This window comes from Anabrus simplex, chromosome X (genome assembly GCF_040414725.1).
Source record: "Anabrus simplex isolate iqAnaSimp1 chromosome X, ASM4041472v1, whole genome shotgun sequence".
Classification (NCBI taxonomy): Eukaryota; Metazoa; Arthropoda; class Insecta; order Orthoptera; family Tettigoniidae; genus Anabrus; species Anabrus simplex.
Window position 1 is genome coordinate 27,945,908 of NC_090279.1, and position 25,359 is coordinate 27,971,266.

Below are 25,359 nucleotides of genomic sequence, written 5' to 3' on the forward strand. Positions count from 1 at the left end.
CATACTCTGCAGTGGACATTAGTAATACATCCTTTCCTAAATTCAGCCTGATGTACTGACTGTTGCAAATCAAATTTGTTCTTCAAGAGTTTGTTGTAGGTGATTTACCAACATTCAAATATCCGGTTTTGTTTCGTAGTGGCTAATATGTTGTTATATAAGGCGCGTAATAGCCAATTCTACAGCTTATTCCGTTAAGTGATTTACGGATTTTCTTCTTTGAGGAATTGTGATTTGTATCATTCTACACTGTGTTCACAACCAGTAACATATTGTCGGTAAGTTCAGTCATATACTTTTGCTAAATATATAGATCTCAATTGAGAATATTAGAAGATAATATTAATCTTTCTCAGTTTCAGCATTCTCCTAATTTTTACTATTTAATTTTATTAATTTTCTTAAATTTTATGTTTAATTAAGCATTCAAAATGAATACGCATATATCTAGCTTGCTTTTTAAAAAACTCCCAGCCTGTGCGTTGCAAGTACCTGCAAGAGGTGTGTATAGTCCGTTTTGGTTGAAAGCGTCCTGCGCGAGAAATGGTTGCGCATGCAGTGGTGGGAGCTATCGTCCCCCCACTCCTACAGCAGGTCCAGTCGCCAGGCTAGCGTTGAAGTGAAAACGTCTCTCAAGCGGCGCGTGTTGTTACGTGCGGGCTAAGTTGAAATTACTGAAGTGACGAGCATGGCTTCTAGGTCCTCTTCTAAATCTGGGAGACCACTGCGAGGCTAGCCACGTGAAAGTGTTTATACCATGAGTGAACATATGAAACATATCATCCAGATCTCAATCACACTGAGGCGGTTTGGGGAGATATCAAAGGAGAGGTCCGTGATAAGAATATATCTCACCGGGCGAGTTGGCCGTGCGCGTAGAGGCGCGCGGCTGTGAGCTTCCATCCGGGAGATAGTAGGTTCGAATCCCACTATCGGCAGCCCTGAAGATGGTTTTCCGTGGTTTCCCATTTTCACACCAGGCAAATGCTGGGGCTGTACCTTAATTAAGGCCACGGCCGCTTCCTTCCAACTCCTAGGCCTTTCCTATCCCATCGTCGCCATAAGACCTATCTGTGTCGGTGCGACGTAAAGCCCCTAGCAAAAAAAATATATCTCAATTAATAGTAATACAGCATAATTAGTTTTTTAGCATAAAAATGTGTGCCATAGCATCTCTAATGCCTTCACTGTTCATAAATGACGCGCTCCTATTCCCAATATAAATAAAAATGCTTATTCTGTACGAAATATTTCTCTGTCTTATAGATCACTCGTGACTTGACAGCAGACACACTCGACAAAAAGGAAGCTCTTTGCGGATATTGCTTGCACAGTATTCGCAAGACAAACGGAAAAAAATGTTGCGACCACGTAAAACACACTGAGCAGGAATACTGGGAGCGTGACAACAACATGCATAAGGAATTAGAATTAGACCAGTCCGGCATCAACCTCGGTGAAACTTCAGATGACACTGATTCAGACGAGAGTGAAGATTATTCTGAATAATTTGTAAATAAGATCCCCGAACTTCGAATATTAAACAAAAGTGATCATAGAACACGTAAGAAACCCGATAATATTTTTGCTCTGATTTTATGAGACAGATTTATATTGTCTATTGTTCCGGAGCATTTTATTGCTGTTTTCGTTGTTTTTGTTGCTGCTGTTGCTGTAGGAGATCTGTTCTCTGTCATAACAATAGCAGGTTATTCAAGAGTATTATATATTATTATATTTCTTCTGATGGACAAGAAAAGTAGACATTGTTAATGTTATTATGAAAGTAGCTGAAGTATTTCTACTAATGCTTCTTCTCTGCATTTTCCCGACAAATTTGCATTAATTAATCTCTTTTATACGTATTTCACCAGAAATCACGTTAAGTAGATTATATCTCCAGGCTGTCAGTGGAAACAACTTCCTCCTATTCGTTAGGCGATTGATGAACTGATAGCGCGTACCGATGCGCCTTTCCTTGGTATACAGTACAGTACAGTTTCAAACGAACTTCCTTTATTCGCAGTATTACCAGTTGCAAGTTACTGTCTTATGTTCAATTGATTTTCTACCAAATGGTTCAAACCTTTCAATTTTATATAACAGATTTCATATTCGTAAGAATGTATAATAAGAATGTATAAGAATAAATTAAAGGCTACAGAGTGCCAAAATATTGACCTCCACTTTTACTATACACTGAGATTTATTTCACGTTGTGTCGAAAGCATCATCCGATATGAATTCTTTTAGGCATGACCCTCTGATTTCTTGACGTCACCAACATTTACGACGAAAGTTACGAAGTATTTCCGTACTGGAATAGAACTGAAATTTTAGAATGTTATGCTCAAAGGCCTGTGTAGTTAATTGACAAGGTTTTAAGGCAGACAATCGAAATATAAGACTCGATTTGTACAATGTACGGTACTATTTTATTTTCACTAGTTTATCATATTAAGTAATTCCTACACCTTTGAGTTAGTGTGATGTATGTACACCAATGAGCCATTGCATAATGACCACCCCGACCCGGGAATGTATCGCGCCTAAGCTTTCCACACTATTTCAGTCAGTTCCCAGGGCTACGTCCGCTGCCTGAACTCGACTGTGTCAGCTGGAGGAAAGGTTCAAGTTCTTCCCCCACCACCAGCGCGAACGCTCCCATAGTTCCTCGCACACGAGGCCAGGCCACACCTCCGGTCGTCCAGAAAGACGCTTACTACGAAGATGGACTATAGCAGCAATATATCTCAATTTAGTGTAATGACGATCTTTTTCTGAAGAGCTACGCAGATGAGGATTGCGGTTGGTAGTTTCAGAAAGAAATTCAGTATGTAGTGTGTAATTTTAATTATTGTTTTCTTTACACTACAGGTTGCGACATATGGCAGTAGGGTTCCAAATCTTGAAATGTTTCCATTTAGGATATCTGTATCTTGTTATATCAGTGTTGTTATGGAGATTCTTCAGTATGACATCATTATCCCACAGCAGCTACATCCGGTTTTTATTCGTGATGATGTAGGTAACAGTTGGCTGCCTCTCTGATTTATTGGTGTTTAGAAGATTATCAGGGGCGAGTGGCGGTGAGTTTGCATGGTGTCGAATCCTAGGATCTGCAGCCCTGGAAAACGTTTCCGTGTTCCCCATTTTATCATTAATTAACCTTAATTAAAGCTGCTGCGTACCTAATCTAATCCCTTTCCCTTGGAGTTGTTAGTGCAACACGAAACTGCTAGCAGGAATGGAAGAACAATCCTCAGGAATACGTTCTGGCTGTGGAAGCTGTAAAAGTAGTTGCTTGAAAGTAAAGCTAATAACATATTAATAGAATAACCTGTGATGGCCAGAACAAGTAAACACAGCACATTTCAGTAGTGTCCCCTACATTGAAATATACAAAATACTATTGAGCATAGTTTCCTGAATAGATATGTGTTTAGATAGAAATCTGTTCCCCGGCAATGTGTAAGAATCGACTCAATTAGCCACAGTAACAAAGTTTATATATTACCTGTAGGAGAAATTGTAGTATTCATTGTTAGTGCAGTAAGTTTACATTTACAGTGAAGTATCACAAAGTGACTAAAAAACACTGCTATTGGGCGAAATGAATTCCCTGAGGCACTACTCGAGGTATTCAACATAGACAATTTTTGTACCACCTGGGGAACAATAAACAGTTGTTGGATACAAGGATAATGTCCAGATAGAGTAGGAGACTAATGCTAAAGAGTATTCAAATTTACATATGATAACAATGACATTTACAATAAGATACAAAAGTTGAAAACTAGAAAAGCGGCTAGGATTGATAAGATTTCTGGGGATATACTAAAGACAATGGGATGGGATAGAGTACCATATCTCAAGTACTTATTTGATTATTGTTTGCTTGAAGGAGCTATACCAAATGAATGGACAGTTGCTATAGTAGCCCCTGTGTATAAAGGAAAGGGTGATAGATATAAAGTTGAAAATTTCAGGCCAGTAAATTTGACATGCGTTGTATGTATGCTATGGGAAGACATTCTTTCTGATTATATTAGACATGTTTGTGAAATTAATAACTGCTTCGATAGAAGGCAGTTCGGTTTTAGGAAAGATTATTCTGCTGAAGCTCAACTTGTAGGATTCCAGCAAGATATAGCAGATATCTTGGATTCAGAAGGTCATATGGACTATATTGTGATTGACCTGTCTAAAGCATTTGATAGGGTGGATCATGGGAGACTACTGGCAAAAAAGAGTGCAATTGGACTAGACAACAGAATGGCTGAATTGGTTGCTATATTTCTAGAAAATAGATCTCAGAGAAGCTTTACCTGACCCTGTAATAATAAGAGGAGAATTCCTCAATTCGGTGTTATTGGACCTTAATGTTTTCTTGTATATAAATGATATGAGTAAACAAGTGGAATCAGAGGTAAGGCTTTTTGTGGATGATGTTATTCTGTATAGAGTAATAAATAAGTTACAAGATTGTGAGCAACTGCAAAGTGTCGTCGATAATGTTGTGAAATGGACAGCAGGCAATGGTATGTTGATAAACGGGGTTAAAAGTCAGGTTGTAAGTTTCACAAATAGGAAAAGTCCTCTCAGTTGTAATTATTGCATTGATGGGTGAAAGTTCCTTTTAGGGATCATTGTGAGTATCTAGGTGTTAATGTAGGGAAAGATCTTCATTGGGGTAATCACATAAATGCGATTGTAAATAAAGGGTACAGATCTCTGCACATGGTTATGAGGGTCTTTAGGGGTTGTAGTAAGGATATAAAGAAGAGGGCATATAATTCTCTGGTAAGACCCCAACTAGAGTATGATTCCAGTGTATGGGACCCTCACCAGCATTATCTGATTCATGGAATGAAAATCCACAGGAAAGCAGCTCATCGATTTGTTCTGGTTGATTTCCGGCAAAAGAGTAGCGTTACAAAAATGTTGCAAAGTTTGGGCTGGGAAGAATTGGGAGAAAGAAGACGAGCTGCTTGGCTAAGTTATATGTCACTTAGTTTACAAAAGGGTTATATTTATTACCCCACATATGAAATACAATTAATACTATTGTAACGTGTTGGCGGGGTAACTAAGTAAATAAATGCATACAGCACCTGGTAGCAACCTATTTCTTTGATTTATTAAGTAAGCACTATAATTACAGATTTACACACACACACACACACACACACACAGACGATAGCCGAGCTTACAAGTTACACAAGTACATTTACGGTTCGCGCGCGCGCGCGCGCGCTCTCTCTCTTAGTTTCTCTTAGGTTCCATCTACAATGACACACACACGCACAGAGTCACCGATTATTTACAGTACACTCTCTCAGCCACTCAGTCACACTCGTTAGCGCTGTCACGGTCGTCAGCCTCGCAGGTCGGGATAATATCCGCTGTTCACTCAACCCGTTGAACTCCGCAGTCTTCACACGTCGTCTCCTAGTGTTCCCTTCTTCGCCGCTCCAGAACACTCCAGGTTCTCCTCCAGCAGCCAGTCTCAAGGGACACACACACACACACGACATCAGGAAGGCAGGAACGAGTCGTCGGCTCCGACAGACAGATACTCGATCAGGCTGCACTCTGTCAGGCTATCACTGACTGCTCTCCAGCGAACTCAATCTCGCTCCCACTCACTCACTAACTAACTGTCACTCTCCAGTTCTCACTGAACTAGCTCTCACTGACTAACTGACTGTAGGCAAGTAACTGCTCTTTTCTACCTGCGTCAGCCCTTCTGGAATAGTCCGGATGTTCGATGGATCGAGGAACCTCGCGAAATAGAAGACTCCAGATTAATCTTCCAGTCGTTTCCGTAGTTCGCTGCGGCGCGACCACGGATAGAAGTGAGAAGGGCTGGCCCAGCGCTTGTGTGTTGCTCGCAGATTGGCGCGCCCGAGCGTAAAGGGGGTGGGGCGATGGGTGACGCCCGGGCCGTAGCGAGTTAGCATGGCGGACTCTACAACCATTACACTATGTTATATGGTTAAATAAACATAGAAATTCATAATTTTAAGGTGACATGTTTCGCCTTCTTTTATTTGGCATCTTCAGCCTTATTTAACCTTAAAACAAACATTATTTAGAGGACATTGACATTTATGATTTATAAAAATTGAACAGTGTTTTCTTAAGGTTAAACAAACTAAGGAATAGTAGTTATAATATATGATGTTGAGACATGGCATATACAACATATGTTAACATCATTGTAAACAATTTTAAAATCTTTGCCCAAAAGAAAATCTGTTTCATATAAAATTCTAAAATACTCTAGTCTGGCACTGAAGTGGATCTTCTTCGTAAGAAAATTCGAGCATATGTTAGCTTGAGGCAGTTGTCAATACAAGTCTTCAATAGACTAGATTGGTTGAAACGTTGAGGTTGGATTTTGTATCCTTTTGTGAACAGTAGCCTAAGAATATTGGCCAGGAGGGAAGGCAAATGTTTTAAATTACCTTATTAAGTTCGTTGATCCATAAATTATCGTAATATAACCAATGCAAAAAATATGTTGATATGCTGGTTGATGCTGCTTTTGAGACGGGTATATCGGGTATTTGACAGGTATGTTTGAAATTCTCGTGAATGTGTAGTCCCTCTAGGAGATGTAGAGAATCGTGGAAAAGAATGTGGTTATACTGTAATGAAACAAACAAACAGAAAGGCGTGTATGACGGTGTGTGTTTTAATTGTGTGTTAATATCCAAGAGTTATGTATTATGTAAAACGGGTACTTACTCATTCGCCGTAACTATGTATATCTTTGTGTATTAGCAACGTTGTTCTGTCTGGAGTTCCTACTCCTCGTGTTGTATCGATGTGGTAGAGGAGGATCGGAATGTTGAGGGGAAGGTAAAACACACACCGTGTCACACGTCTTTCTTCTTTGTTTCATTACAGTATATGCACATCCTTTTCCACGATGGTCTACATCTTCTAGAGGGAATACACTTTCACGAGAAATTCAAACATACCTGTCAAATACCAGATATACTTGTTTCAAAAGCAGCTTAAACCAGCACAACAACATCTTTCCTTGCATTGGTTATATTACTATATATTACGATAATTTATGGATCAATCAACTTAATAAGATAATTAGAAACATTCGCCTCTTGTCCTGGTCAATATTCTTTAGCTCCTCTTCGCAAAAATAAACAAAATCCAGCCTCAACGTTTCAACCAGCTACTCAATTGAAGACTTGTATTGACAATTGCCTCAAGCTAACATATGCTCGAATTTTCTTACGAAGAGGATCCACTTCAGTTCCAGACAAGAGTTATTTTTAGAATTTTATATGACACAAATTTGCTTTTGGACAAAGATTTTAAAATTGTTTACAATGATTTTAACATGTGCTGTATATGTCATGTCTCAACATCATACATTGTACCTACTATTCGTTAGTGTTTTTAACCTTAAGACATCACAGTTCAAATTTTGGAAAACATAAATATTATTGTCCTCTAAATAATGTTTGTTTTAAGATTAAATAAGGCTGATGATGCCAAATAAGGAAATGGCGGAACATGTCCCCTTAAAATTTTGAACATCTATGTTTATTTAACCACATAACGTGGTATTAATTGTATTGAATTGACGGGGCAATAAATATACTCCTTTTGTAAACTAAGTGTGCTTGCTGTTTTCAATATGGAACCAAAATGAGAGTGATGGTTTGTAACAAGTCGTACGTTCGGAGCTGTTAGCGGGGAGATGGAATGGAATTACATTAGTAGACGAATAAGTTTGAGTGGCGTCTTTAAAAGTAGGAAAGATCACAATATGAAGATAAAGTTGGAATTCAAGAGTACAGACTGGGGCAAATATTCATTTATAGGAAGGGGAGTTAGGGATTGGAATAACTTACCAAGGGAGATGTTCAACATATTTCCAGTTTCTTTGAAATCATTTAAGAAAAGATTAGTAAAACAACAGATAGGGAATCTACCACCTGGGTGACTGCCCTAAATGCAGATCAGTATTGATTTATTGAAACTGCTAAACATTTAAACCAATTGTTTGACATGGAACTCCCTACAAGGGGCGCTGTGGTAAACACCACTCGGTTATGTCATTAGACGTGACATGCACAGAGAAATAAACAAAGGACACTTAAGTAATTGTTGATGGCATAGCTCAATGCAATGAGCTGATAGGACAATTGTATAAATTTTTGTCTTCATATCAGTAGAATTTTCTTCATTTTCCATTTCCAGTCTTTTGCATTGAAATGTGAATCAAGTACTTCCTCAGTTTTTCTCTACCACTCCCTTCCTTCCTCGAATATTTTTTTCTACATTTACTCCATTCTTCTCTGTACTCTCCTTTTCATATCCATTCACCCTTTTCTGGCCATTCCCCGATGTCTTTCTCTTATGACTTTCTCTGTAAATACTTACTTTGGTACTCTCTCCTCTTCCATTCTCATCATGTGTCCATACCATTTTAGCTTACGGGACTCTATGTTGCCTTTCAGTTCAGGGAATCCAATCCTCTCCCTGATGTCTATGTTTCTGACTTTATCCCTTCTTGCCCTCCCTATTATTTCTCTTAAGGAATTTCATCTTGGCCTCTTGCATTCTGCTTTCATCATGTTTTATTGTTGTCCATGTGCCTGATGCATATGTCAAAATTGTTTTGTAATACATTGGGTGCAGAATTTTCTCATATATCTTTCGGACGTCCCAGGTACAGACTATATATCTCACACATTAGTAAAACTCATTGGCTTGTTCAATTCTCTTTCCAATTTCTTAATTTATTTTCCCATCTTCTGCAATTATTCTCCCCAAATACTTGAAGCTTTTTCCACAATTCTAATGGTCTTCCATTTACTTCAGTATTCCCACTTCCTTCTCTATTACCTCTCGACACCACTACTATCATACACTTTTCCATACTTATTTTCATTCCATATTCCTTTATTTCCTAATTCCATACAGTGTCTTGTTCTTGTGCTTCCATTTCATCTTCTCCGCATATTACTGTGTCATCTGCAGAGATGCCTTCTTGGTTCCCATTGTTTGTATACTTTTGTGGATTTCTTCCATGACTGTAGTGAAGATTGGAGGGGATAAAACACATCCTCTTTGAAGTCCTGTTTCTACTTTGAACCAGATAGTTTGTCCCATCGTAGTATTCATACTACTTACTCACTTGTCTTTCATGGCTTTTATAATTGGTTCTCCTCTCCCTGCCCTTTTTTTTATCAATGCATCGGAGATCACGTGCCATGGTACACTAACACATGCCTTGTAAATTTTGATAAGTATCATCACTGAATCCAGCCTAAATTTCCATCTGTTCTCCATCACGTTCGTTAGGTTCACAGATTGAAAAATTTTAAAATTACGTTTACACTGAATATGGAGTACGACACCATATGGAAGTGAAACACGGATGCCGAAAACACAGAGTTGAATCCTTTGAATGGCCATGATATCAGAAGTTCTTGATTATCAGATTGATAGAAAATGTCTCAAATAAAGAAATAGTGAATCAGCTGGATGAGGGGAGAATGTTTTGAGAGAATTTGATCCTGAGAAGGAAAATTTTGATAGAACAAATCTCAAAGAGTTGTCATCTTGTTCAGTTAGTTTTGAAGCTAATTGCAAAGGATATAAATTGTAGGAAGGGAGTCTCCGTGGCTCAGACGGCAGCGCGTCGGCCTCTCACCGCTGGATACCGTGGTTCAAATCCCGGTCACTCCATGTGAGATTTGTGCCGGACAAATCGGAGGCGGGACAGTTTTTTCTCTGGGTACTCCGGTTTTCCCTGTCATCTTTCATTCCAGCAACACACTCCATTCTCATTTCATAGCAACTATCAGTCATTAATAAATCACTTTGGGAGTGGCGACCCTATCATACTAATAGCCTTTATCTTCTTCATTCATTCCATCCCTGACCTGGTCAATGACCGGAAAACAAGTTATAGGTTTTCATAAATTGTAGGAAGATTTCAAGATATGGACCCAGGTGATCAGAGTGATATGCAAACGGAATAGTCACTGAATTTTCAAGAAGTTTTGTGCATTTTGATCACAAGCGATGCGCATTGGATTTTTAATAAGAAAGGTAATTTTGTTGCGGTTTCAGTTCCATATAAAACTGTATGATATATGGTGTCATATAATACTAGGGGTCCTTTGACTATGATCTTGATATTGACAGATATGTTAACTTATATTTCCTATTTAAGTGATCACTGTTTTAGAAGTCATGTAAAACCAGACGCCTTTAGCTATGATCGAAGTATCAGTCATAGAAAACTTGAGGTCCTTAGCTATGATCACAATATCAACAGGCATATCAAATTTTGAGTTCTTCATTATGATCATAATATGATGATCATGTAAAATTACAAGCTTGATGCTTAGTCTGTTGACAAACAACATAAGTAGCAATGACATCAACAAGGTAATATATTTTTCTGGCTTATGTTTCAGTGTAAGGTCATTGGAAGTAATCAACGATCCCAGTACCTTCTACTTCAGTTGCAGTACGAAATGGACCTGGAAATAAAGATCAAAGAGGAACCAGCCGGGCTTGAAGGAACAACAAATGCATCTCTTGTAAGTCTCATTCCCGATAACGTTATAGAATTTTACTCTTAGCAGTTCAATAAGTTTGACAGGGGTATAATTTACTATGTGCTTCCCCAATATTAACACCAGCAGTCACCATTTGCTGCATGGGCATCTAAGTGTAGTATGACTCTGTTTTGTTTCTTTGTCTTGGAATACACCACAACATGCTACACAAAGCTGCCAACTCTTAGGAACTTAAGGTTGTGGTTGGATTAGTCTGTACTTTTTACTGTCAGTATCTAAATAACTTTCCTGTAGGGAATGCACCTCTTCTATTTTCCCCCTCCGATTATAATAGAGGATGGTTGGCCCATTGTACTGATTTTAAAACTAATATTCTCCAACAGTACTGCACCACCATTAGCACCACATGTTAAAAATGATTACTCCTACCATAATTAGTGTAGAAGAAGTTAAATCGCAAATCATTCGTTAGTGTTTTTGAGACGATACGCCAGTCTGCTAAACAAAAAGTCAACACAGGTGTGATTATTCTGGGTTACCCTCACATCCACAATGTGCTGGAAGATATTATGTGTGTTGAAGAAAGAGCAGATTTGCCTATGACATGTGAGGGATAAAATAGCTCAAAATCTAAATATACTTATATCAAAATAAGTATTTTTCTCAGGCATTGAATTCATTCAAAAAGGCTGAGTAGTGATTAGCTCATTTTATTCCTCAAATGCAGGTCAGCCTATGTTATATAGAGAACCATGTCTAAGGGCTCTAGAATGCAGGATTTCTGAGAAGAATTTCTTAAGGCTCTTAAGGCACATTAAACACAGTTTTTCTTTCCTCTTTTTCATTATTTCCCTGTCCTTTTTGTTCATCCTTTTCATCCATTCCTTAGTTCAGCTACTGTTCTCTTCTATATTGAATGCATTAAGTTGGTATATTGTAGAACTTGATACTTTAATTCACTTTTAGTAGTAGGTTAACTTATATTAAAACATGAGCTTTTATTCACAGTCCCTGCCCCCCCTTTACTGTTGACAAGGTTTTATGAATCCAAGTGAAAAATTTAAATGTTTTGTCGTAGATCATAAGGGATCTTCTGAAACTGCAGATATACACTCCAACACTGCTGATTCTCCACTGACGGTGTTCTCATCCCCTCAGCTCCTCACAGAACACTACATAACATGCTTATAGTAGTAAAATATTTCATTTCTAGTTGCTTTTCCTTTGGGCTACATCACATATTTTGCTGGTATATGACTGTGATAAGTCTGCTTCATTCATGTTTATTTTTTTTCATTTTAAACTTGGAAGCATTGATATATGCGGTTTGAAACAGAACTGCCTTAATGGTTTATGTAGCCCCCGTGATCTCAGCAAAACCAGAGTAGAGAATATTATTCCATTATTTCAAGGTATTTTAATCTGTCTATAAACAAACTGTATGCTGAGAACAAAAAATTATTTAGAACAGTTGTAACGCTTCTAATTGGTTCACACAACTTTTATGATTTGATTGATATGATTGTACATATGAAAACAGTTCATACAATTTAGTGTTTATGCCTATCGCTGCTTCCTTCCAAATTCTGTGTGAGATGGCCCCAATTCCATCCCTGGTATTATATCTTCTGATATGGCTAGAAAATATTTTGCATTTTATATTTTGTTCTCCATCTCATCCTTTCTCTGACATAAGGAGTGGGCAAGAATAGTAACACCATTCTCAGTACAGCCTTTGGTTATAACAGTTCTTTGCTGGTAGAAATCATCGTTAAACATCAGTGAAATTCTGAAAGTAACTGTAATACTGGAAATCAATGAATTAACATGCTCATTTGTTAGTGACAGTATTTGTAGATGTGTGTTATGAGCATACCTAATATATCTTATTTTCCACAGGAAAATTTTGAACACGTATCAGAAGTGATAGCTCTGAAAGAAGAAGTTAAATCAGAGTTAACATCGCAGGAAAACTCTCGTGAGGTAATGTACATAATTTGATAAGCCATCATCAGGAATTGGAACTGGGTAGAAAATTGCTCAACATATACCAGGGTTTGATCCTTCATTTCAGGGTACATGAGTGATAGTCCTACAGAAAATATACTTTTTTATGAGATTGACTGTTTACTTACCTAGTTTTCACTTTTCCTTCAAGTTGTTCCACGATCTTGCGTTATGATTTCTGCAGCAGTTAGGATTATTCCAAAGACCTCTATTCTATGTTATTTGGGATCTGGTATCATTCCTACTAATACTTTTGAATTTGTAAATAGTTTTGAACACAAAGTAGCTAAAAGACACATTGTTTTGTTACTGTTACAGGATATTTTACTAGTTGTTTCCAAATGAAACACCTTTGTTAACTTATTGATTATATTAATTATTGATTTCTAGATAATGCAGTAATTTGTTCATACAAGTTGTAGGTGATATGCTTGTTTAGTGTCAGCATTCGCTTGTATACCACACACATTGCAGCCATCTCTTGGGAATTGAAAAATATTCTTATTCTTCCTAATGTGGTCTGTGGTGTTACTAGTCCATTTTGACTTATAATATTTGTACCAGGAGGTACACCTCGACCCCGCACATTTAATAGAAGTGCCCTAAGGAACACTATCTATTGACCAAAACTTGAAACTGCTAATGCATAAAGTAGTAATCAGAAGATGTCACTACTGAATAACTGAGTAATATTTTATTTTAAAGTTACTTAAACTGACTGGATTTCTTTGTTTTGTTTTGGTGTACATCTAGAAGTTTGAACTTTTCTCCATAGATGTCCGTACAAAAAACTGAACTCATGCACTCTGGTGCAGGGTGTAATAATTAATGATTTAAAGAATTCTTGTGTTTATAAGTTTTCTCATGTAAATTGACTTTCATGTATTTTGATAGTTCATGGTTTGCAACACTTCCTTCTCATCCTGCCAGCTTTGGAGTCTGGCCAATCACAAATTTTCTGTATTTATTTTTTGGCCAATCATAAGCTTCTTGTATCTACTTGAGTATCCAATAAATTGAGATGGTGTGGTCGGATTTAGTCCGATGCTTTCTCCCTCGGGTATAAATGCCGCGGCTTTTTCTAGTTACCTCGTTTAAACTCGTGAAATTTCTGAGTGTGTGTGTTAGTAGAGGAGGCGGTCTTCCTAATTGTTCGGCAGGAAGTACATCAGCCCAGGTAAAAGCCACCAGTTTTCTATCTCTGTATCTATCTCCGCAAACTCACCCGAGGGGTAGGTTCTTATATTTAACTATGTAACCATCTGTTTACTATAACGTAGACTTTCTTTCTGCTAATGTAAAATTTCATACAGACTTAAACTGTAAATCTGTGAATAGAGAATTCTTTACCATCTCGAATTCCCCTTCAATTTATCTTGAGGTGACTATGATTTTGTAACTTTTTTTCCTCCTGTAAATCACTCATTAACTTCTTTTTCGAGTCACCTCAGTAGTGTGGGATTCCCTAGCCTCTGCATCATCGGGCCACAAGCCCAAGTAGGGTATTAAATCTTGGTTTTAAAGGAGCGCAAGTGTACGGCTCCATACATTTTGAGTTTGGGCCAGTATTTTATCCTGTTCTTCTTTTCCACAAAGGCCCAGTAGTATGGGTAATAGATACCCCTGTGTAAAGGAATTGTAAATTGTACGTTGTGCCTTAAGAGGCAAGAAATTGTAAGGTTTGAGCATAGCCTCCTTGGTTGAATTTAAAGAGCATGTAAACTCTTTTGTGATATTGGTATAATATCGAGGGGGGCCTTCGGAAGGCTGTACTTGTAACCTTTGGAGTAAGGTGCTCTTGAACTGTGTCTTGGGAGATATCTCTCGTTATCTAAACAAACACAACATTTGTGAAGTTGTAAACTTGTAAATTGGAGCTGGAAACTCAAAACTTGTAATTTCCAACCCTTGCATTTCTATTTTTGTTTGCTATTTTGTATCTGACATTTTGTTCCTTCACCTAGTGAAAATTTTTGTTAAGTTTGAGATCTGAAAATAAATATAACCTTTATTTTAATGTTTAAGTTAATCTTTGATATCGTAGATAGACCCATTCAAAGCCGACACCTTTTTTCACCTCTCTGCGTTCCACAGATAATCCCGGAACAATATTACTTCAACATGCAAGGAATAGATAAGCGATTCAAGAGTTATCTTGCCTTTATGTTTCGTAGTTCGTAAGGGATAGTGTTTGTGAATAGGGCTAGTAAGTTCACCGTTACTCACCTGAACTTTCGTTACGTGAATGAATTCGTCATTACCAGGATATGTTGATTGTTGATTCCCATAGGGAACCTCAAACATTTGTTCCGAATGAGTAAATTTATAATACCAATATAAATGGTCTGTCCAAATGTCCAATAACAGACCATTGATATTGGTATTACCAGGATACACATTAGATCACTGTCATCGCCCACTTCATAGCATTTGTGTCATCTTCTTTCAGTTTGACTATGTTGCTATGGGTTATTTCATTGCCCATTTATTGAGATATTCATTTCAACATCTCTTCTGGGAGTTCTGGGTTAGCTGCTGAAAGTATAGCCTTGTGGGCAAGGTTGTATAATCATGATCAGAGAGTGAAGTAATTGGCTCTCCTATAAGGAAATGGGATATTGTTAGGTAGGAAGTGTCAAAAGGGTCATCATTTAGCTTTGATGAGGGGATGTGAGTATGTGTTGTAATAATGGTCCCTTCTTTGTTGGTGGAGCGATAAGAACCCATCACTCATCTGAGCTGATATATCAGACTCTTGGCAACTTCTTCCCAGATTCCACCAGTGTGGTGCTGCAGAAGGGATGAAATGCCACTTGAGTCCCATGCCTGCAGTTGTGTGAAAAGTAGGTTTTCTGAGGGTTGTTTTGTAGAAAGGCCTTGATTTCTGTAGCTGCTCCAAAGAAGTTTGTTCCATTATTGCTGTAAATATTCAGGAGTTGACCTCTATGAGAACTAAGTCGATAAAGTGCGGAGAGAAATGTTGTGGTGAGATCAGGTATCATGTCTATTTAGACAGCCTTGGTAGACAGGCGGTCTGGTCTTGTTCGATTTCACACGATTTTTTAATAGAATTGGGCAGGCATACTCTATGCTAGTTATAACAAATGGGTATGTCAGGGTTAGAGGCACCCTTTGTGTATTTTGCATTAATTGTTCTGAGTTATCTGCATTCAACTTAGAACACTTGAGATGTGTATGAGTGTGGCTTCTTTCAGTCCCCTTAGCTGATGAGATCCTAAACTTTTCTCTCAGTGTGTTGAGTGCCATTATGAAGTAGATGAAGGTGTTCTGCCATCATAATTATATTTGTGAGATGAAGCAGAATTTCTAATTCTTCCAGTCCACTAGTACTGGAGTATTGTGCAGTCTTCCACCGACAAGAAGATGGCCTTCCTTATGTATGATTGGATGTATAGTCTTTATATGAGTTGATAGTTTCCTACACAACATTAGTCTAACATTTGTATACAGGGTTCATCTCCGATACAAACAGTGGACTTTAATTTCACTCCGTGGGTTGTTTACAACAATCTCAGATAATTATATTATCTCATGACTGGTCCGTATTAAAATGTACATTAATTCAACAATGTTACAAAAGTTTATTGAAATCCATGTATTCAGTACACGTTGGGTTCTTAATATTAAGATTTTGATCTTGTCATACTAATTTAAGGAGACATGTTTTTCCCATTGCATGGGCATCATCAGCCATGATCTCATTCCTAAGGGATAAAAATCACGATCCTGATCACTCTAGTCAAAGTGTTACATAGAGGAACATGTGTTATAAATATGAGGAGACTTGTTGTAATTTCTCAAATGACAATTTGCACAATTAAGACATGTCTAAATTCACAAATTCCAATTTATACAATTAAGGCACGTCTAAAAGATGTTTGGTGAAAGGATGTATGTGTTATGAGAGTGGTCCATTCTTTGTTGGTGAAGCGATAACAATCCATCACTCTTCTGAGGTGATATATGAGACTCTTGACAGCTGCTTCCCAGATTCCACCAAAGTGTGTTGCTGCGGGAGGGATGAAATGCCATGTCAGTCTCATGCCTGCAGTTGTGTGAAGAGTTGGTTTTCTGAGGGTTGTTTTGCGAGAAAGCCTTGATTTCTTTAGCTGCTCCGAAGAAGTTTTGCCATTATTGGTGTAAATGTTCAGCCTACAGCCAACACTGTATAAGCTCAATGCTCCGCCCATCTCCTCTCCTCCACCACACTCCGTTCCCTAAATGCCACACAGATACAATACAAGATGTGCAAGTGTCATTTGTTCTGATGCTGCAAAGGCAACTAGTTAACACCAGAAAGATTGAGGGGGTAAGTAAATGTATACACAGCGTTTTTTGTCAAATTTAACCGTTATATCCTAATCTTGAATATCTTCCTACCCTCCTCTCGTTACAGATTCTTTACCACACATCCCTCAATAGTAGATTTCAACATTGAAGCTGTAGCCAACTTCAAGCAAAGCGTCCCCATTTGACTAATAAGACAGGAGGAGGTTATCACATCAGCTAGTAAAGACATACACATTAACACACATTCATGAACATCTTTTCACTTCTACAAAAAAAAAAAAAAAAAAAAAAAAAAGAAGAAGACTGGCCTCACCATCCAAATACAGGTTTAACAGAGTTTCGCCCATACGGGAAACCGGGGAATGTCAGGGAATTCAATAAATAGCAGTTAATCCAGGAAATAACAGGGAATTCAGGAAAAAAGTCTCCAAATTCGTTCTTCCACCAGATGAAATGGTCATACCATGTTTATCCATTAATAGAAGCACATGTTTCAATTTTTATAACATTAATCTTGGGTATGTCTTTTATGCCAGGAATAAATTGTAAATAAATCTGAATAAACATTAGAGAAAACAAGTGTGATCTTGAATGTGCAGTAACCAATAGCATCAGTAGCTATATGGATAGGCTATAGCAAGCAGTAGCGACTATGATTGATCGACTGATCGATCGAATTTTGATCTGCTTACTATTGTATATTGTGTGTTGTTGGGGAATGGCAAGGCCTACATAGCGTTCTCAATTTTCTAATCGCTGAAATACATTGCGTCCACAACAAAATTTGCGTATAGACAAAATACCCCAACTCAACGGATGACTGTTTGTTTACTTTGAAATGACATGTGCGATAGTCACTACCTCGTAAAATGTATATACTGACAAAAAACACTGACTGAATGCAGGAAATGGGCCGATGACCTTCGATGTTAGGCTGCTTAAAACAACAAGCATCAACAACAACAAGAATGCAGGAAAGTGTGAAATTCGCTGAAACTTAATACTCATTCTTGTGCTCATTATTATTATTATTATTATTTTTATTATTATTACAATTATTAAACGTACTGATGTAGGTAAACCTTGTGTAAATGTATAATGCATCAGGACACCGTTCAGGCCGCACCATGTATAGTTTCTAACCTATCTGTTGAAATGTTTGGTGACGGACGTGAGTGAATTAGGCTCCACAGTAATCACGTGATTTGAAAGTGTTATACAGCAGTGGAAGTGATAAAAACTTGCAGAAATGTTACATTTGTATATACCCACATGTTTTGTCGGTATTGATCTTCTTTTTGTTCCAAATTTTCATTGTAAAGAAAATGGCCCACCGAAACAATGGAGTTGGAAGCCCAGCCACTACCAGTGCTGCCAACATACGCTGCCTCATGAAGTGTGTGTGGACGACTTCATTAATTCGGACAGCTTCCTTGAAAAAATTGTGCAGGCCATTTTGACCTGCATAACAGAAGTGGTCATAAAAGAACTTGAAAAAAGTTTAAAATTTAATATCAGAACACTTTCAGAGTTACCTAAAAAACTTGATAAGAAGGAGACAGAAATCCACAAACTGAAGAAGGATAGGGATGCCAAGTGTGATTCATTGGAGCAAACCAGCAGAAGTAATGTAAGAATTTTCGGCATCCCTGAATGTTCAAACGAAAGCTGTGATGAACCGGTGCTGAACGTGTGCAAAGCAGTAGGTGTATATGTTAGACTTATGGCATTGATAGGTGTCACGGAGCAGGACCTCGATCACAAGGGAAAATGAGACCTATCCTAGTGAAATTTTTGTCCTATCGCTCATGTCAGGATATCTTCACTAGGAAAAGGAAACTGAAAGGCTCATCCACGAAAATCCATGAAGATCTAATGGCTATCAGAATGTCCATCTTGAAAATGGCAATTCAGCATTTTGGTTGTACAAACACTTTGACTTACTCAGGAGACATCGTAATCAAAAATGCCGACGGGATGATATTAAGAGTGTGCCAGTTAATGGAACTTCCTATGGCATAAGCTTCTGTTGCAGTGCTGCCTTATCACTTGGCAATGTGAGTCCACTCCCATCTTTCAACATAAGTCACAGCTGAGAACCTAGTTTTTTCAAGTAGCTTTATCTATGTATCTAGCTCTCTACTTATCTATCCATTTACTGTATTTATTTATCTAAATATCTATTTGCTTATCTCCCTTCTGATCCTACCACCTGTCCATCTACTTGCCCTTTTTATTAATTTTCCTAACTGGTTCTAACTTAAGTTAGGCCTCCATATTACATCCACATAGATCTCACACCAACACTACGTACAATAAGCTCCTACTTGTGTATTCTGTATGCCTAATCTGCTGTTGCACATTATTATTATTATTAATATTACTACTACGGACAATTTCACTATGTAAAATAATTTTAATTGCTGACCATTCATAGGATATAGTCGCATGCTGTGTTCTAGTTAATTTTATTTTACTAATTGGCAATGCATACCACAGCCGTATTCCCTATGACCATAGCAATACTTTCCCTTGTCACACTTCCCCTTCCCAATCCATCCCTTCAACCTGTCTACCTGCTAGTCCATTGACCCAATCCCCACTCCTTGAAGCTGCAACACACATTCTCCAGTCAGCCCTAAATAGACATAAAAGCGCACTTCACATGTCACCGTAATGCAAAGAGTTTAGTTTCTCAAGCTCGTATACATGAACTAAAAGCGATTTTCATACTACTGTCCCTTGATATAATCTTATGGAGTGAAAGTTGGTTCAAAGTCAAACAGCAGGCTAAGAATCTGGAATTACCTGGCTACTGCCTTCTGAGGAATGAGAGACTCGGCAAAGGGAGAGGTGGGGTCTGTGCTTTGTCTCTTCGTGCTTGATACCTCAAATTATCTGTCAGTCTCCTCAACCGTATGAGCGAAAACCTGAGTACATGTTCATAGAGATACAGGTCTCTACTGTGAAATGCTCAGTAGGTGCTGTATACAAGCCACCTAAAGCTCACCGTTTGAATGACTTAGAGACAGATCTTAACAGAACCTATGTACAAACATGTTATAATGATGGGAGACTTCAATACAAACCTTCTAGATTCAGATCCTTCCAAAACCACCCATCTATTGAACATGTTTCTGGCATGTGGTATGGCGATCCTCCTACTTTCTCCCACTCACCACACTAAAACTTCACACACACTACTGAACGTAATAGTAACGAACAACCCTGACAGAGTATTACATCATGGCCAGATATCTCCTCCCGGACTGTCAGCCCATGACATTATCTTTATGTCTTACGCACTGCAATACCCCAAACATAAACCTAAATATGTGACTTACAGAGACTATAGCCATATTGACATCGAAAAATTATTGAAAGACGCTATTTCGATGCTGTGGCAGGAGATAACTCATACAACTAACATTGACAACATGGTCAACCCTTTCAATAACATGATATTTCACATTTTTTACAAACACACCCCTCTATGAACAGCACGCATCTTTAAAAGACTCCTCCGTGGATAAAAAATATTAGAAGTAATGATGGCCAAGCGGGATGCAGCTCATAGGAAATATAAACATTACCCGACAGAGGAAAACTTTATTACAAATGACTATGTATTAAAACGGCTGATACAGTAAGAAACGCTCGACTATCGTACGCCCATGACCTTATAAAACCTCACGTAAGAACTTATGGAAGTCAATCCGACAATTCGGACTAAATAAACCGAACAAGGTAGACGATTTGGTGTTTTCTGTTGATGAATTCAATAATCACTTAATGTCTTCCCATGTTCAGTTAAACGAAGAAGCAAAAGAAAATCTTTTGAGTGCAAATTACAACCCACTACGCATAGGCAGAGACAAATTTTATTGTAGTTATGTCTCACCTCTGCAAGTGAAAGCGCTTTTCTTGCAAATTAAAACTAAATCCACAGGGGAGGACAACATATGCATTATAATGATAAAGAAAATTATCGACACCATTACTCCAGTATTGACATTCATATACAACTTCTTCCTTCAAAACAGTGTATTTCCAACTGTCTGTAAAATGACCCTGGTACACCCTGTACAAAAAACAAAATCTCCTAGACTAAACTGTGACTACAGACCTATTAATATACTGTCTACAACAGCCAAAGGACTCGAACACATTGTGCATAATCAAATCACGAACTATCTCAACGCCCACGACATACTAGACCCACACTAGTCAGCTTTCCGACGAAATCACAGTACATGTACTACCTTACTAAGCGTGAGTGATGAGGCTACTGATGAGCAAAAGCTGACAATTCTAGTATTGTTGCACTTCAGCAAAGCATTTGACTCTGTAGACCATGAGTTGCTCCTATCCAAACTTTATCGCCTAGGGTTCTCCTACAGTACTCTGAAATGGATGGGAGCCTATTTACGCGAACGTCACCAAACTGTCGTCAATCAGGGTACGTTTTCTTCGTGGCAATATGTAAAAACAGGTGTAACACAAGGGTCAACCCTAGCTCCCTTGCCACTTTCTGTCTATATCAATGACTTAGCTAAACAGCTGACTCATTGTAAATGTCACATTTTTGCTTGCAACGTACAATTGTATATCCATGCAAAACCAACAGACGTTTCGGAAGCAATCGAGGAAATTAGCATGGATCTAGTACGCCCTCCTCGTGGCATTGCCCCATAGGTTAGCATTGGGAGCACTCTACACCTAGGGTCCTGACGGGTTCTTTTATTGTTGTGGGGCTGTTTCATAGGATCACAGGACTTTGTATGTGCCTCAGCTAGCTAATATGTTCCGGTGAATAGAAATCGCATCACCGGTGGAAAATTGGATTCGGAATCCTATCGGGCGGCTTATTATCAAATTTCTATATTAAAGTCTCTAAGCCAATCGCCGTTATGTTTGCATCACCTATTTTCATAATTTATGACATGCTTGTAACAATCGAGACCTTGTCTTGAATTAAAATTGATTATACCAAATATGATCTTGGAATTTGAATTAATTTCATAAGTAAGGCATGTATATCTATTTTATAATGAAAAGATGGAGATATTCTGGATCGGATTATATTTATTAATATAAATGATCCTACTAGTTAAGACGAAACCATAGTATAACCCAGATTTCAAATATTACCGAAAAACAAATTGGTAATGACATAAAACGGCTGTCGTAATTTAATTAATTTATACTCGATTCAACAAAATGCAGTGATTTCAAATTGATCATTCCTCATTTTATAATAGCTATTTGAAATTCCAAACCTAAATCTATATTTAATCAATAACATGCCTAAACCTGGAAAATTACCATTATGACCGTGTTCTTTCTTTTACTCCACAAGTTTTAGGTATTCTTATTCCTTCAGTTTTGATTTGATGTCTGATTTTCAATAGGAGAATCTCGTTCATGTCAAATTCAGCTGATAATAATGTCTTTTTATATGTGATGCCTAACCTAATTAAAATAAATAATCATCACCACCTTAACTAACTCGTACGTCCTGATGAGGTTCGCCTCAACGCGACAATAATTACACGTCCATCCTCGCGCATACCTTCGAGGATCATGTTACCTTAATGCTAATGCATAAAATAAGTAATCAAAGATAATATACATAAGGACAAGAATATATACACTCAAATGTTAATAAAACCACATACATCTCTACTACATGTACTAAACTACCATGTCCATGAAGTAAACATCTAACTTATTAATATCACGTCATATATCCTCGAAGCCGTACGCGTGGTAAGCCTTATGCACGCCTCAAACACGTCGCCGTCATACTGCCTAAAAACCCTAATGATTGACATAAATTTTGAATATGACATCCGAAACGTAACGATAATCGATAGGACAATTGTGACCGACATCTCATCGCAATTAATAATTATCTGCCTTACCATCTTAGCCTACACTTACATATCAACATTACGATCCCAGCATTCAATCATGTATGAGTATTATAACCTTAACATCATCTTATACCAGGGCATTACAATTTCAGCATTAGCTTATATACGAGTGTTACACCTCCTTTTGCTTTATCTAACTTCACACTGGCATAACGCAATTAAATAATACGTTCTATGTAGCGACATCAAGATAAATCTTCATTGTCACCTCCCATCTTATTAAATAATCCACACAGCACAGCACTTTTCATTATTTCAACCACTAAATTTTATGTAAGCTAACCCACACATCAGTGGCATAGCACGATATCATCCCCATGTTTTATTATTCATCATCATAAATAACTATTACCACCACAAGCACTTAATACACTTGAATTATTCATCAACACAATGACCACCATCATCGCAGGTACTTAATATATTTGACACTCACACCATCATCATTGTCATTATTATTATTATCTCACGTTGATTTACACTAGTGTCATTACTCACAACATTACTACATTTGTGTCACATACCTGCATTACCAAGGTTAGCTTCGCGATAAATATGCTGATTCTATGTTAATGTTGTTACATATGTATACATAGGCTCGTGTCTTCCAGTAATCACAGCACTACAACATAATATAAGCGATTTCGAAGTCATCCACTAACATAACCATTCATTCACTCGCATGTTATCGTATCATTTCGAATGCCGAGTCGCCAAACGCATATGAGAATTCCTATATACCAAATAACATAATATCACGCCGCTCGAGGTGTAATTACTATTACGTTTTGGCGAACTACTTCAGAACATGTACTACATATACATTACTATCTACATTAAAGAAACTAGTAACTAAAATAAAATACAGATGCATGTTGCATCAAATAAAGTGCACACAGTAAAAATACATCATTATAATGGAAAGCAGTTACTGACTTGAATGGCTAGGTTTATATGAATCACTGGCTTAGGTTATCCATCCCGGTAACCACTCCATCATCTCAGCTGGACCTACTCGTACATGATTTAGCACTCCATATTCTCCTGTGAATTAGTACTTCTTGAATACATTTCTGACAACATCATTTTAGACTCATGCAGATTACACGTGAAAAAGGTTAATATGAGTTCTTTGACAACACACAGAGCCACTAGTAAATCAATTACGCATACACTTCTGATTATATGAAGTTATTTACGATACGGACAATCTCTATTATATATCGTATTGCTCCTTCTGTAATGGCTTGGCCTTTATACAATCATAAGCATATCACCGTTATTTTAGGCCAGGTGCATTCGCTTAACTGCATATACATATCCCCTAATAACTTCCTTTTGCATACAATTTCTAATTTTTACGTATCATTTCCATACTACCATCACATTGACATTAACAATGAACAAGAATACTTTTAACGTTTTACACAAGTCATAGAATAACAAAATTAGATACTAGATGTGGAACTCTATCTTAGGTGTTTACTTACATCAACTGACACCTAGATGTCGCTACCGTTCTTATTGACAAATATCGATATTTTATACTCCGTAACATTACCCTATGTGTTCAATCTTTGGTTTCGTCTTGTTTTCATACATTCTACATTTTACATTTGATTTAATTCTAACAATATTTACATATATATGCACGTTTTCTCCGCTTATAGATGAAAGTAAAGTCCTTTCTTCACAATCACTTCATTGCGTATTCGACATTTATAAACCAGTCCTCGTTTAAACTGCTCCGGCGCCATGTTTCCGGATCTCGTGCTAGTTGGTTTTGTTTGCGCTGTAGCATATGTCACACATGAATGCGGCACACTAGAAGCCATAAGCTAATGATCTTCCCAGCATGGACTTATTTTAAACCCAAAACATCCCAAACCATAGCAGTTGCCCACTCAAGACTTATTTCCACTAATTACTCCATGTCCACTCCTCAGGTATGACTTCAAAAGCAAGCTTTACTCTAAAAAGTCTCGGATTGGTCATTGAACAGCACTTCTCGTGGACGGATCAGACAATATCTGTGAGTAGACGATTTTTCGCGATGCTGCACCTATTGAACAATTTCAAAATTACTTTCCCCATTCAGTTTAAGGCAGAAACTAGTTGAAACCCTCGTTCTTCCAATATTCGATTATTGTGACGTAGTTTACAAAGGCATGAAAACCGAGCTTCGGGATAAACTACGATGTGCACAGAATGCCTGTGTAAGATTTATATTTAATCTGAAATTTTCAGATCATTTTACCCAGTCTTATGTCAACCTCGGATGGCTACGCCTTGAAGACATACGCAAGTTGCATACCCTAACTTCATTGCATCAAATCCTTACCTTACAATCCCCATCTTACTTGTATGAACAATTTCATAGCCTTTCTGAACACCGTGATATAAAAAACACCAGAGCGCTGAGCTCGACATTGCTCGCTATTCCTAAGCAAAAATCATTTACCTCCAATAATTCCTTCACTGTTGTGGCCAGCCGTGAATGGAAATTCCTTCTGCAGGAGGTCAGAGGGATATCA